At 35.6% G+C, this 17,316-nt stretch overlaps 1 long non-coding RNA gene across 1 annotated transcript in view; it reads right to left on the reverse strand.

Moving 5' to 3' along the window:
• Positions 1 to 17,316, reverse strand: part of LOC103159719 — a 296,693-nt gene that overhangs the window by 93,681 nt on the left and 185,696 nt on the right. The gene's annotated exons all lie outside the window — the stretch shown is intronic.

Genomic DNA, 17,316 nt, shown 5'->3' on the forward strand with positions numbered 1-17,316 from the left:
CCAAATAAAAGTATATGGGGACCAAAAAAACTATGAAGCTGGTAGAACAAAATATTATTTCATTAAAAAAATTTATAGATATTTTTTCCAAGTGACAATTTCCAAGTTCACAGAAAAGTCTACAGTCTTCTGATCTTCATAGCCCCAACTATACAAAGGTCATAGAAATATCAAAACATAATTCTCAAATAGTATAAAATATGTTTTAAAATATCCCAAATAATTACTAATCATATTGTTGATAAGAATTAGAAGAACTTTATACTTCATTTATTGACTATGTATGCCTTTTACACCATATTTGTTCCATAGTTGACTAAACTTAGAGTTGTATTGCAATATATATGGAAACATCATAAAAACAAACAAGCAAAAAATCATGGGTACTTAGAAATTTCTCTGTCAAAAATAAAACAGCAAAAAATGTAAATCTAGTGATAATATAACCAAAATAAATGAGTTCAAATCTGGAATATTTTTGCTATCTAGTGAGAATAATTGTGGTCAAAAAAGAACTATGTGTAATCTCTTCCTATAAATACCAAAGACATGTTTATGTAGCCTGTCTCACCATTTTCTACTTTTAAAAAGAAAACGAAGTCTGCTATTCTTTGAGCCTATAAAGTTATTGCTCACTTTGTTTTAGACTTCCTGGCAAGATAAGAAAGATTTGAAATAACATAGTTGACAAATTTCTCAGGCAAAAATAAATGTAGTATTTCAGATAATCCTTGGGGAAAATTCCTGGAATCTGTCAGCGTTAATGAACATGGCACAAAGCACCGTAGAAACAAGAGCATCTGTACACACTTTCTGTTCCACTTCCAAGCTTGGGAGCCAAAAGGCAGCTCTCTGTTCAATTCAAGCACACAAAATTGCACTATTTTTGTAATACAGTAGCTATTCTCATCAGTTTTCTGTTGTCTTGTTTGCTTTTTGTTGTTGTTGTTATTTGATAAAACACCCAAAGAGTATGATAGTCTGTCTTTCTTCTGAAAGACACAATTTCTAAGAAACAAGTCCTCAAAAATCATCAACAAGACAGGTGGTGGTGACGCACGCTTTTGATTCCAGCACTCTGGAGGCAGAGGCAGGTGGATCTCTGTGAGTTGGAGGCCAGCTTAGTATACAAGAGCTAGTTTCAGGACAGTCCCCTAACCTATAGAGAAACCCTGTCTCGTAAAAACAAACAAAATAAAATCATTAACAAAACGATGGAAAAAAATTCATCTGAGAATCCAAAATATCAAGCTCTGCTGTTCTCCCTCTAAAATGGTTGTTGGGAAGGGTGGTTACGAAGATTCTCTCTCTCTCTCTCTCTCTCTCTCTCTCTCTCTCTCTCTCTCTCTCTCTCTCTCAGCAGCATCACAGATATTTCCCTCTAATATTTATTTGGCCTAATGTAATTCAAGGCTGTACTCATATCTGGTACATGATTTGATTGGAGATTACTCTGAATGGATTTGGTATACTACTAGGATTCCTTGATTGTACAACTGAAGAATTTAAGAATTCAAGCTAAACATCTAAAGTATACTTTGGTGATTAATACTAATTTATAGATAAATTTAACATCTAGATACATTTAATGTGCCACAATAGTAAGATGATACATTTATAGAGATACAAAGTTTCTAAAGTAGGAAAACAAATTATATTATAGCTGGCTGGGCATGGTGATGCCTGCTTGTTATCCCCTCACTCAGGAAGCAGAAACAAAGCAATTTGTATAAATTCAAGTCTAGTATTATCAAAGTAGTGAATTCCCATCTAAACAGTTTTAGACAAGGTATTTGAAATTTATTGTTTGGAAGGTAAATAGTGAAGAAAACAGAATCCCCATTGAGTCCAGGGAAGGAATTGCATCCACTATCTGTTTTTTTTTTTTTTCCCTCCCTGCAACTAGAAAGGCTATTTTTGTAGGGAATTTGTTTGCTCTGTGGGAAGGAAGACCTATCATCATTAAGAGTTTCCTCAAGGATATAAGCTGCTCCTGCAACCATACTCCATTTGCAAAATAAGTCACTAGAATACTCAATGCCCTGGGAACATATTGTGAGTGATGTTGTTTGTAGTTGTTTTTTGCTTAAACAGTAATGAGTCCTGAGGCCTTCCACATAGGGCTGTATTAATCCAGTCCATTCTGAGGATCTTCAAGGAAATCTTGACTGTGAAGGAGCATCAAGTCAGTTTCCTTATTGACATGGGACCATATTATTAGCGTTCTCTGTCTTCTGGTCCCAAATCCCATAAAAAACTACCACTGAGAGCATATCAGGCCATCCCATTAAAAAAATGTTTTACTCAGCATCTTTCCTGTTCCTGGGAGATCTCCATGTCTGTCACCTATTGCTAATAATTCCCAATACTTTGGCTTCCATTCTAATAAGATACCTCATTGTGGTTTGAAATGCATGGTTTCCAAAAGCTCAAATAGCTGAATACATATTAAGGAGAGTGGCTTTGTCAGAGAAGGTATGTCACTGACATCAGACTTTGAAGTTTCAAAATACTCTTGCCAGACACTGAGATCAATAACTAATAAATGGAACTTCCTGAAACTGGGAAGCTTCTGTAAGGCAAAGGGCACAGTAAACAAGACAAAATGGCAGCACACAAAATGGGAAAAGATATTCACCAACCCCATGTCTGACAGAGGGCTGATTTCTGAAATATACAAAGAACACAAGAAGTTAGTCACCAAAAATACCAAATAATTCAATTAAAAAGTAGGGTACGGAACTAAATAGAAAATTCTCAATAGAGGAATGTAAAATGGCTGACAGACACTTAAGAAAGTGCTCAACATCCTTATTCATCAGGGAAATGCAAATCAAAACAAATCTGAGTACCATCTTACAACTGTCAGAATGGCTATAATCAAAAACACCAACATGTTATGCTGGAGAGGATGTGGAGAAAGGGGAACACTCCTCCACTGCTTGTGGGAGTGCCAACAGCCACTTTGGAAATCAGTATGATGGTTTCTCTGAAAAATGGGAATCAGTCTACCTACCACTCTTAGGCATAAACCCAAAGGATGCATATTCCACACAACAAGGACATCTATTCAACCATGTTCATAGCAGCATTGTTTGTAATAGTCAGATCCTTGAAGAAACCTAGATAACCCTCTACCAAAGAATGACCAAAGAATTGATAAAGGAAATTATATATATATATATATATATATATATATATATATATATATATATATATACACAACAACACACACACACACACACACACACACACACACACACAATGGCGTACTACTCAGTAGACAAACAAAAAAAGCAAAAACAAAACACAGTGAAATCTTGAAATGGATGCCACTAGAAGAAACCATCCTGAGTGAGGTAACCCAGTCACAGAAATACCAACATGGTATGTACTTAATCATATATGGATATTAGACATAGGGAAAAGAATTACCAGCCTACAATCCACACCTCCAGAGAAGCTGGGAAACACGTAGGACCCTAAAAGAGACATACATGGTCCTCCATAGAAGGGGAAATGGACAAGAGCCCCTGAACAATTTGGGAGCATGGGGATGAGGGGGAAGGAGGGAGGAGAAAAAGAACATGAAAAGAGAAGGGGGAAAAGAATATGGGGGACCAGGAAGATTGAGTCAGGGAAAGAATAGAGGAGAGCAAGAAGAGATAACTTAATAGAGGGAGCCATTATAGGTTTAAAGAGAATTCTAGCACTAGGAAATATCCAGAGATCCACAAGGATGACCCCAACTAACAATCTAAGGAAAATTGGGAGAATTGGGCACATGCAAATGAAATTCAGAATATATATGCAAAAATACTCATTTCAGAATTATCTGATACATACTCACACAACTTTCTGCAGCAGTTACAGTTGTGTGTATCAGTATAGGCATTCAAGTTTTTTACATTTGTATTTTTTTTCAAAAATCATTTGAACATTGGTGACATAATAAGTGAAATAAACATTTTTGCTTTTAAGTTCTAGAGATTGCACCTAGGGCCTCATGCATGGCAGGCAAGCACTGTACCAAAATATACAAAGTAAACAGCCCTTTAAAATTTATTGATGGGGTTGCAGAGACACTTTAGCAGTTAAGATCATGCACTCCTCTTACAGACAATCTGGGTTTGCTTCATAGGAACTACACTGGGCAGCTCAACACATTCCAAGGGATTCAGACATATCATAGTCTCCACAGCCACCTGCGCTAACATGCACTTGCCATCTCACTCAGGCACATGATTAAAAACAAAATTAATTCATTAATAATTAATTGATAGTTAAATTAGTTGTTAAATCGCCCAAGTTATCATTGGCTCCCTCTGCAGACCTTAAACTTAGAGTCCTTACGTCTGAGTCTCTTGAAGAGCTGGGATTACAAAGCTGTTTCACCAAGAATAGTTGATATTTTTTATAGATGCTGACTGACTGGTGCAAGGGCTAACACCCAGAATCCAGGAAAACAAGACTCAAAAATAAAACAAGATGGAATAAATATATCACTTTCAACTGTAACTTTGATGTATAAGAATTTAATGTACTCATGGATAGCATAATAGCTATAATATAAATTCATGTAGACAAGATTAGCTTTTAATTTATTACTTAAATTTAATTAAATGTACTTATTAACTATTGGGATTTTTAATACTTTGGAGTTTTGTTTTGATTTTTTTCTGTAGGTGTAATGCCAAATAATAAATTCATGGTTGTAATTAAATATACAATGAAAGGATCTTCTCTCTGTCTCTGTCTCTGTCTCTCTGTCTCTCTGTCTCTCTGTGTCTGTCTCTGTCTCCCTCTCTCTCTCTCTCTCTCTCTCTCTCTCTGTGTGTGTGTGTGTGTGTGTGTGTGTGTGTGTGTGTGTGTTTGTGTGTAAAAGCAACTAATGTAGAAACTGCTCTTGTCTAAAAATATTCTTGTTTGTGTGCTTCTGGTGGAAATCCCAGATATCCAACCCAAGTAGGGAAAAACCTGAGTGAGGTGTGATAAAATTGCCTACAGTGTCCTAAAGTTCATCTGGAAGACAGAGAAAAGGATGGCAAAAATATTCACACAAATTTGTGTCAAATAGTGATTCCAGTTGACAGATCTAATTCAGAGAACAAAGGTATTTCAAAAGTAAATTCTACAGCAAACACTCTTGATCTGCAGGTCAGAACACCACTCCTAGTGGGGCTATATACTGTGAGGTTCATGCAAATTGTGGTGACCGCAAACATTTTCTGAATGCACAACAACCAAAGGATAAACCGAAACCAAGTATCTAACAGATATGAGGTGTTTCTCTAGCACCACTCACTAGCTTTGTGTCTCAAGACTTCACTGTAGCTTTTATTCTGAACATACTATGTAGACACTTTGCACAGACATGTTGAATATCTGACATGAAACAACTCTGCTCAGATTTGACACTGTGAGTGTTAAGAGCGGCAGTGTTTTTCTCTACACACAAATTATGTACTCTGTTAGAAATGAGACTGTGAATATAAAAAGCAAAGACTTGGATATTTTTCACCCATCATTCCTCAAAATGTTAACTATCAAACAAGAGTATCTTAGAGTTGTCCTCTGTCAGAATGCTTGATTTTTAAAGCTGAAAATTGCTGTTGATGTTCTGACTTGAATTTCATAAAATAATCATAAAGTAAAATTTGGCTTGGGATAGGAAAGACAATTTAGATTTCTCTAAACACACTTGTGTCATATCTCACTACTTACTTATTCTAAATAGATTTCACAGCATTGACAATGACAAATCAAAGTATCAATTAACTATGAAAAATCATTGAAGATCTATGTCCTGCAGGATTATTTATCACCCACAATTTGATTGTATATGTAAAAATAAATAAGCATCCATCTCTGCTGTGTACAAATTTACTTGTGTCTGGATACATGAAGAAAATATATGGATGCCAAATAGAAATAGAATTGTTTACAATTTATTTTTATAAATATTTGACTTATACACTTAATTTATTCACCTAAATACTTTTACAAAGTGGGGGTTTGAATAAAGAAGTTAGTGTCCCCTCTAGGCTTTTATGTTTGAATGCTTGGTCCCTAGTTGGTGGAACAGTGTCAGAAGAATTAGGAGACATGACCTTGTTGGAGAAAGTGTATCACTGGGAACAGGCTCTGAGGTTTGAAAAGCCCATTCAGGGCCAGTCTCACACTCTGTGGATCAAATATAATCTTAGCTACTGTGATTGGAGTAGAATGGAATCTCAAAGTGTTCATAATTTACTCCCCTCATGGCTAAGAATGTTGAAAAATTTTTTAAAATGTTTCTTAGCTGTTTGTATGATCCCTCTGTTTAGTTCAATTTTCCATTAAAGGTTTTTCTCTTTTTTAATGGAACTTTTTCGATTTATTTATCTTTTTGATGTATAAATGTGCATATGTAGATATGCCTGGTGTGTATACGGTGTCACAGAACCCTGGAGAGGGAGCTGAATCCAATAAAATTGTCATCATACTCAAGCTAAGGTAAACACATTCACGCATTTTGGTGTGTTGACTAAAAACAGTTCCACGAACACTGAAACACGTAGCATTGCTTTTCAATTTGATACAAGAAGTTGAAAGCAGATTGAAAATTCTGGAAAAATAATCTTTATTTAGTACATTTGCACCTGCATTTTTTGTCACTATGAATGTGTTCCAAGACCATTTTCAATGGTACACATGCAGCCGCAGTCTGACATTAAACTTAAAGAAAAATGTGATCATGAATCATATTGTGTTATTACACTTTCATAGGTTATGTCTCCCGAGAGGCAAATATCCCTGCCTTCACAATCACACCTTATTCGTGTCCTTGATTTTTGGCAGTGTCTACAATTGTGAATGCAATTTTTGAAAACTACCTGAACTACATAAAATAGAATTAAAATATCTGATGAGTTCCTTAAGAACTTCAACAAAACAGTGTCCAATATCACCCCTCCCATCTTTTACTTTTATAATGAAAATGTTTTAAGCACTAGTGAATTTTTATGAATGACAGATGTTCATTTCCTTTATTAGTATTTCTTAGCTTAGTACTTGAGGATGAATTTGGAAGACTCTCCAAAGTGGGTTCCACATGACCAGGTTTTGTGAAGGCACTTTCTTTTTCCTGTGAGGAATTGTTTTGTAGTGTTGGACATCTGGAAATCAGGGAATTATACAGAGTTTCTCTTTTCTTCATAGGATTACTGTACTGTTTTTGTATTTAATGCATGGCTCGAGGTAATTCTTCATATAATGTGGTCCAGAGTCTTACAGACTTCAAACTATTTCACCCAGACTGTAATGTTCTTCCTCAGAACAGAATTGTTTTCTCCTTCAAAACCTAGGATCTTAGCTGAATTGTGTCGTTCGTTCTCATTTAGATAACACTGCTAAGCCAGCCATTGCATACTCTCTAACACAAGTGACTTCTTCCTGTTTTACATCATGATTGGAAGGAACCCATCAATATCCTTTAAAGGCTACGCTCACAACCAAAATGTCAAGAAACCATCAATAGAAGTAATGCTTTGCCGTCTTTTGTTTGGTTTTGGATTATTATTTGAATATCTGGAAGGGATTAAAAATATGTTTATTTACCTCTAAATTGATAATTGCTGAGCAAGAACTGGTGTAAAGCATATAATTTAAAATATTTGTGTAATAAAAACTGAATGAAGTTTTGGAAATTAAGCAGGGGACAAAATTTTTATATTGTGATTTTATATTAATAAAGTTATTTACAGTTTAAGTATTCTTAGTCTACAGTTCAAAATGTCAAAGTAATAATACTTTTTCTAAGCAATTATATCTGAAACATAATGTCACACTTGGAAAACTCTACACCTGGCCTTTTAAAACAAATTATTTGTATGTGGGTACAATGAACATATTGTTAAAATTACCTTCAAAATAAAGCCAATTTTCATATATCAATATAAATTTATAAAAAATTAATAAAGGAAAGTGAAAATTAATGTTCCCTCAGTCTATGTATGGTTTATAAGACACGTAAGTGAATTTTTTCTGCTCTTCTTATGTACCTAACATAACTCTTTATACACATAAATATCTCAAAATCTGAATAACTGTTAATTCTGAGGTATTTCTGATCTAGAGCAATTCAAATAAAGGTCACTCACTTGTATTTTCAGTACCTTATGAATTATTTGTTAAGATGTTAGTAGGCTGCTGAAAAATGTCCATGTCCTTGATATCAGTGCTCAAAGTGACCTGTAGGCTCTTCTGTTCACTGTGGCATTATAAACAATAGGGAAGGGCTCCATCACCAGACGGAATGGTGAAGATAGCTTGGGTACACGCGATATGGAATAATGTCACAGACAGCACAGAAGGAAGTGGAGATCATCATGCTAAGTGAACTTACCCTAGTTCTACATCATCTCATTCCCATTCAAAGATCCTGATCACAAAGTGGCCGAGAGCAAAATGGTAGCTGGGAAAGATATTTGTTGGGGATGATCGATGCTTACTAAGTAAGATATGGTTAATAGACAAGAAATGATGGAATGCTGACACACAGTGCGTTGACTATGTAATTAACTTTGTGCAATATACTTAAAATTTAAAGAGAGTGTTTAAAACCTTTTGTCCTAAATGTGTGTGTGTGTGTGTGTGTGTGTGTGTGTGTGTGTGTGTGTGTGTGTGTTGGCTTGTTTAAACATTATTTAATGTGTGTAGTATCAAACATGTGGTCCTCTAATAATAAGTACATTTTAAGTTTTTAATCAGTAATCAATCAGTAAATCTAATACAAACAGAAAAAAAATATTGTATGTTTATTATATGTTTGACATTTGTGGAATATTTGTTATAGAAAGAACAAAAAAGCAAGGTTCACTGAAAATAGGAAATACTTTAAAAATCTTTATTTTTGAAAAAGGAACATGAATGTGTTTTTGAAAATTAGGTTTTATACAAACCTCAGGCAAGAATTCAGAACTGAGAGTTTCCATGGTAGTTTGCAACAAACTAGAAGAGATAGAAGTAATCACCATTATGGGTATGCTAAGAATAAGCCTTGTTAGACTTAACTCATTTTTTTGAGAGGCTTGCCAGGATGGAAAAATCAGGAAAAAAATGCATTAGACTAGAAATATGCCTATTTCAGTATGGTGCTTACAAGTCTCTCTTGCTATCCTCCTGGACGAGAGAGGGAAATATGAGTGGAGTGATTACACAATTAGATGAACTTGTGTCTGATTGAACAACTATACTCAGAGGTTTCCAATTAATGGATCACACCAGTTTTGATGGGCATTATCTTTCATTCTGTGCCTCAAGATAGCACTTTATCCAGAAACTTAAATGAGGATCTTTATGAATATTGATGAGATTTCTGAATGATCTGAAGCTAGAATTGAAGGAAAATTAAACCAGAGTCTCCAAATTGGGAGTAAAAATAAGCCATGTAAATGCCTAAACACACATACTCACATAAACACACACACACACACACATAGACATGCATGCACAATCGCAAAGACATACACTCAAACGCACACACACACAAATACACACACACCACCAACAATGTGAACTCAATTCACATGAATAAGAAAATAATAGATATAATGACACCGAAATAGGCCTTATCTCTTTCATCAGATCTGAAGTACCGTGTTCATCTCTGTGCAGTTGGATTTATAATAAAATGAACAATAGATAAATGCAGCTAGTAATAACAGCAGTGATAATGAGATAGGTCGGAAAATAGAATAATATTACTGTAGGGATATAGAAGTTATAGACTATAATGGAGGTAGTTGAAAAGAGAAGAAATATTACAGGAAGAAGTCACAGTTGTTTCACATATTTTGTAATGAAATGAGCTTTCTCAAACTGACAGCATATTTAAATAAGGGATATTTATGCTGTACATGAGAACTATTGAATGGTAATAGTCTCTGTGAGAAAAGTGGGTGCAACAAAGGGTATGAACCATCAAGTTCTGATGAGCAACCAAGAGCGATGGCAAGAACCTGTATGTTTGGGGCCTCTACAGTTCACCCTTAACCAAAAACTCAAGGAGGCACACCTCACAACTATTGCTTATTTGGCTTCTGTGAAGAAAACAACTTCCTATGCAGGGCAACTCCAATAAACTCTTAAATGGCTATAAGTGAAGCTTATCAAACAGTAGGTTTCTGTGTGGTCTTTCCAAACCATCCTCAGTGTTCCTCATTTATCCCTCAACCCTTTCCTCCACCCTACCTTTTCATTCCTCTCCCCACCCAAACATCCCTGCCCAGGAACTTTCTACTCTGCTGGATACCTTTTATGCTATCAGTAGGTGATATAAAGGCTACTGCATGACAACAGTCATTAACAGATTTACCCAATTGTGAATCCTAAATCTGTGCCATGTGTAACAAGGTATGATTACATGATTATGAGTGCATTAATGACCTGGATGGTATGGAATAACCAACGAGTTTCCAGTTAGATTTAAGACCAACTGTAAGGAGGAACCACATGCCCAGCACTGAAAATCTGATCAAGAAACTTTAGTTGGGAAGATCAGAAGCCCCAGAGGTGAAATTGTGAAACTACTACAATTATTTTTGCTAAATGTACATGTTATCAAAATGTCCTCTAAATCTGTAGTGTAGACTGGTAAATTAGTGGATTTCTCAAGGCCTCATCTCTGAAATTTCTTTGTGCAGCAACAGTGATTAAGGTGGACTGGTCGATGTGTAAAGATAACTGTATATGGCATGATTAGCCAAAAGTGGGACAACTGTAGATCATCCATGTACCCCAAGGCTCAGGGACAATTGAGGAAGACATAGTGAAAAGATTGTAAGATCCAGAGGTCAGGGAGTATCAAAGCTAAACTGTGTCTTCTGGACATGGCAAGAACATTACACCCATGAACTCACAGTAGCTGTGGTTGCCTGCACAAGAACTGCATAAGATCAAGCCAGTTAAAATTCTAAATTGAAACAATGCTGGGCTTATGAGCTCTAAGCTCCTAGCTCCTAGCTCAGGAGCTACTGACATTTGATAACTTCTGTGGGAGAGAGAGTCAGTTTTCTTTAAGGGCATGGGCCCTTAATGTCACCTTACCCATGGGTATAGGAAATACAAATTAATGGGTTATTTTAAAAAATAAAAGAAAGTGGTTATGAAGTTAGGAAGTGTAGGGGGAGACAGAAATGGATATGGGTATAGTTTAGATAATGAATGGGAAGTGAATATAATCAAATTACAGTTTATGCTTATATAAAATTATCAAATAATTATTAAGAACATTATACTTTAAAATAGTCATAGTACCATGAAATTAGAAAGACCACTTTCATAGAATTGTTCAAAACAGAACTGTGTAGCAGAACTGTTATTGTGGAATATGAGAATGTGAGTTAGCTTTCCATCTTTGTGAAATACTACACAGGGTGGATTATCAATTCAATTTAAGAAAGGTTTTCATGGTACACTTGGGAGGATCTGTTTATGAGAAAGAAAGATTGATTTTTCAGTTCCAGAGATTTTTCAGCCCATGGCCACTGGGCCCTGTTGCCTTTCACTCTAGGATGATACAACACCAGGCTGTGAGTTTATGCTGGCATGAAAAGATGAAGTAAGAAAGCTAATGAAGTCTGTAATTCCATTATCCTCTTTGTTGGCATGGGCTCCTAGCATCTCACAACTTATCCAAAATTCTTAAATGTTTTCTCATCCTCAAATGATGTAAAACTGAAGGCCAAACCTATAGTACAGGTCAATGCAGAACATTCTAGGTGTAAACCATAACAAGTTGTTTGTTTAGCTTTAGATCATGTCTGTAGACAGCAGTGCTACAATGAGCCTTATATGAAGTAACTCATGCATGTCTTTCATATCACAAAATTCTAATTGATAAATAATAGAACATTATTAAAAATCCATTACTTACATTTTTGGTTGTGAGCCTAGCCTTTAACAGCTGAGCCAATGAGAAGGGAAGAAGAGGAAGGATGCAGAGGTCATGAGGGAGCAGAAAGTTTGAGTCAGGTATAGGTTAGAAGAAAGGATATGTGATAGGTAGGGTTTTAGTTGGGGAGGTGGTAGGGGAGGAAGGGAGGGAGAAGGGAACTGGGATTGTCATGTAAATCAATCTTGTTTGTAATTCAAAAACAAATAAATAAAAAATAAAAAAAGAATCCATTACTTACAATATCAACAGGCTTGTTTTCAATTGAATTAAATATAAAATAAATGCTTTATTATGTATTTATAGTTATACTCATTGGGTATTACAGTCTTTTCTGTGAAGAAATCAATAAATTCTTTTGTCTATTTTTTCTTGTTAAAGAAGAACTAAGAAGGTACCCACTGTGAAATAATGCAGATAAGGAAGAGATTATAACTTGTATAATCTACAACCAACTCAGTCAGAGGAATTCTTTGAACTCCAACTTGGAAGTAAGTAGAAGTTAACAGACATTTTTTATGAGAACTCCTTATTTAACTGACATATGACCCACAAGCAGTCAGGAACACCTTTGTTATCTCATTGCTCTCCATGATTTTACAACATAAACTAGTTGAATATGCTTAACCAAATCAGTGAATAATATGCCCTAAGGCTTGTTACAATAAATCTTTCTGCCAAAAGCTGCCGAGCCCCACCACCATGTGTGTGCTTTACGCCAGTCGCCTGCCCAAGTTAGGGTCCAAATGAATACACAGAAACTTGTATTAGGTTCAAAGCTGCTTGGCCAATGACTAGGATTCTCATCTGTTAGCTCAGTCTTAAGTATCATAAATCTATATATTTTATAAGACTTATCTTATCGGATGCCTTATTGGCTCCTTGCTGGTGGATCACATTGCTCCGCTGGAGGAGGAAGGGGAAAAGAGGGAACTTCCCCTTTCTCCTCGCTCAAATATGAGTCTCCTTGCTATGTCACTTCCTGCCTGGATCACCACTTCTCTACTACATTTCCCAGAATCCTGCCTCACTTGCTGCCATTGGCCAAACAGTATTTTATTCAACAATCAATTAGATAAACATACATGGAAGTACATTCCCCATCTAACGCTCTAATTTTTTCTAAAAAAATACTCTCTTCAATTCAAGAGATAGCAAATATTTATGGACCTTTTGATAATTCTCAGGGGTTGGGGACGAAATGAGCCCCTACACTTGCTTTCCCAGCAGTCACTGAGTATTATATAAGCAAGACTCCTGGACAAAAACAAGAGCTCCACCACCTGAAAGTTTGCCTAGACACCAGTCAACCACCCAGCTGGAGGGCCAGTGCAAAAACAGAGCAGAAAGCAGTGCGTTCAGATGTGGGTGTTCCCCAGACAGCTGGTTGAACTGTTCCCACTGCTGCTCCTTGGCTTCAGAAAAGATATTTCCAATGATCCGTGGCTGAGCACTGACTGCAGACCTGGCCTTGGGCCTTTGGCCTTGGGCCTTCCGCCTGGAGTTGATGCTGCTGCTGCCCTGCTAGGGGAAAGAGAGCAGCATGGGTCCGAGAGATTAAGCGACTCTCCAGTTTGGTTGCATCCCACCACCTGAGGATCCATCTCACCACCTAATAAATCACCCAGCATATAGGTAAATAGTCTTTTGCTGCTTTCACGGGGCTTTTGCCTTCTCTACAGGTACCTCGGTCAAAGGGCTATCTTTTACTCTCTGTTAGGGAAAGGAAAGCCAGGGTCTTAAATGGTTTTCTTACCAAACCTACCAACAGATACTCAACTTCAGACATAATTCATCTCCTTCCCATACCAACTAGCTGTTCTCTAATGTTCCACCAAAATCAATCAGCATCACTCCATCTGGTTGTACTGCACATTCTAAAGTTATTTCTCGAATACAGGATGATATATATACATATATATATATATATACATATATATATATATATATATATATGTATATATATATTTCAACAATTGGTATCATTTTCTTTACTTTTTTAAGGTAAAATAACAAATTATTGAACTCTTCCACATGCCTTACCACACTTGTTAGAAAATATCCTTTTCATATCTAGAATGGCCATTAAGATGAAAAATGGATACAGTAGGATGGCTTAACAGCTAAGCATTTCCACTGTGGGAAGCCCATAAATGTAACTCTAGCCCCAGGGGAGCTGAGGCCTCTTCTGTCCTCTGTGGGCACATGCACACATGTGGAAAACAGAAATGAATGTGGGCAGAGATACCTACGTACAAACAAAAATTCTGTCATGTCATAGGCTGCATTGAGATATAACATTCAAGGAAAATATAAAGAAATGATAAAAAAAAATTAGTTGCCATTAGAATCATTATTGGTGGCCAGCAAAATGACTCTGCAGGTAGAAGTGCTTGCTGCTGAGCTTGATAACCTAAGATTAACTCCAAATAATAGAAGAAGAGAACCAACTCCTACAAGTTTCTCCCTGACTTCTGCACAAGCACCATGGCTCACATACCCTCTCCCCGATAAAAAACAAAGGAACTTTAATGAAGAAAGATCACCTTTTGAACAATGGACACCTTTCCAGTGAGCCAGACTCTGGAACAAATTGGGGCTGGAATTAAACTCCACCATTTATAAAAAATTCATTAGTGTGTTGTTTAACAATAGTAAATGATTCTGATTTTAAGTGTATAATGATAAATACATCATGGTTTTAGCTGTAAAAAAAAAAAAGGCATAAAACTTACAGGAAAAAATATTTACCAGCTTTTTCAGCAAAGCATTTTTAGAATTAACACAAACTAAGTGATTCATGGAATGAAGAGTTGACAAATAGATATAGCCAAGATTAACACAATCTGTTTAGCAAAAGTGTTAAATAACCAGTGAACATAAGATGCGAAGAAAATATCTTGACTATTATCTAACAGGGCATCAGGGGAGAACTATTCTCAAGGGAGGAGGTAATGACGCATACCCTTATTTCAGGTGCAATGAGCAGAGGCAGAAAAACCAAAAGCCAGAGAATATCCTGGGCTGAGTAATGTGACCTGTATTAAAACAACAAACACAATCTCAACACAATCTCAATCGCATACACACACACACACACACACACACACACACACACACACACACACACATACCTACCTCTCTGTGGTAACCTGTACAAGACTTGCAAAGATTACATTGAATACATCTGTAACTGTTTCATCTTGGATGGAGAGGTGACTTATAAGGCCCTATCCCTCCTAAGGGACTACAGCAGTTAATAGTTGTTGAGGAAGGGGTATAATATTCTTTGGTACTATAGATAAGCTGCCCTTGTAACAGTAAATAAACCCTTACCCATGTTTAAACAAAGGGGTCACACAGAGAATGACTTATTAAGAAGACTTGGACTGAAGAGGGAGGGCAATGAGAGACGAGAATGATACACTAAAATGTTTAAAATTAACTACATAAATTTATAAAAGCTATTAAACAATAAAAACATTTAAAGATAATCTCTTAAAATTCAACATTTAAAAAATTCTGAAAAATAGATAAAAGATACACCCAGTTCATTGAAAATATACACAAATGGCAAAAATTCACACAAAAATGTGTTCAAAATTATTAGACTTTAGAGAAAAAGGCAACTTAAAGCTACAGTGAGTAATTAGTGTACAGTGATCTTAGTAGGTAAAATGGTGTCAACAACAGAGAAACTGGATCATTTCATCGTTACTGGGGAGATTACAGGTGGTATAGCCATTTTGAACCCAAACAACATATTTACAAGATTAACATTTAATAACTATTCTTTAATCCAGAAAGTACTGGGTTATCATAACAAGAATGATTATCTGAATATTCAACTGTGAATATTTCAGTGCATAAAAATATTTGTTCATAAATGAAACTAAAGTTTGCCTAGGATTCCTAGCTTTACCCATAGTGTATCACACTACTGAACAATGGAAGAACAAACCACAGGTGATTCAAATAGAATGAGTATGAATGATATAAATATACAAGCATTCCTCTGAGTGGAGGAATTTTCAAACTTCATGCATTATATTTTCAATATAAAATGTATTAAATGAACAAGCTACTACAAATGAATAATATAGACATAGTTGTCAACTATGAATCCACAGACAGAGTAAAAGAAGGAGGGTATACATATAACTGGGAAAGGATACAGGAGCAATCATCTTGTGATAACATTTCCACCTCTTCAGTGATGCAGTTGATGCTCAAACACAGATAGAAATATAAGTGTTTGAAATTCATACACAGGAATATCAATAAAGCTGGATGGTCAGATAAGATGGCCAGATAACTGTAGTATCAATATCTAACATATTGCTTTGTAATTTTGCAAAATATTGCATTGCAACAAGACATACCATGCATTCAGGTAAGTCCTCACATACAGCTCATATAATCCACATCTATTCATAATTTCAAACTGTAATAGAATTATAAAGAAACAATGTAAACACTACAGTAAAAATAGTAATTAAAATTTTTAAATGAGCTTCAATTAAGAATAAAAGAATGCCACGCAAAAAGACTGGAAATTAGTAGTCTTCCACAGATTAAAGAGTAGTGTGGATTTCATTTAAAGGCACATGGAATGTAGAAAAACTGGAGTCAGCATCATAACTAGATATTTATCTTTATGAGGGGTATTACTTATCAGTAAAATGCCCGAGAGAGTCACAGAACAAAGAGGAATATTTGGATTCAGCATTTTAGAGATTTAAGCCCATGATTGATGTGGTCCATTTGATTTAGGATCTGATGAGGAAATGGCATAAGACCATAGGAGACATGGTGTTCCCTTCTCCATGGCAGTGAAGCAGACAAAGAGAAGGTTCCAGAAACAAGGAATACCCTTCAGCAAGACAACCCTACTGACTTCCTTCCTTAAACAGGCCCAAGAACTAACGTACCAATGGTTTAACCCAATGATGAAGTTAGACACCTCATGGTTTTAGAGACAGCAAATTTTAGTTTAAGTTTAAGTTTAAGTTTAAGTTCAAGCTTAAGTTTTCTAGGCTGGAGAGTCACCTCTGGCATTCATTTGCTCTCCTTCCCAGGGATGACATTACAGTTTTGGTCTACCATGTCAAACTTTTTTATTTTTTTCCCACAATCATAACCACCAATAAACACTCCTCCTTATGGCCTGTTGTAAGTAATATATATATACTCATATAAAAATATATATATATAATATATATATATATATATACTTATATAAAAAATAAGTTTGATGGTTCCATATATATATATATATATATATGTATTAAATGGCTCCATATATATATATATATGGAGCCATCAAACTTATTTTTTATAAGAACAAGCTATATTTCAGATTTAAATTGTCACACTTGTCA

The sequence above is a fragment of the Cricetulus griseus genome, chromosome 2 (assembly GCF_003668045.3).
Source record: "Cricetulus griseus strain 17A/GY chromosome 2, alternate assembly CriGri-PICRH-1.0, whole genome shotgun sequence".
NCBI lineage: Eukaryota > Metazoa > Chordata > Mammalia > Rodentia > Cricetidae > Cricetulus > Cricetulus griseus.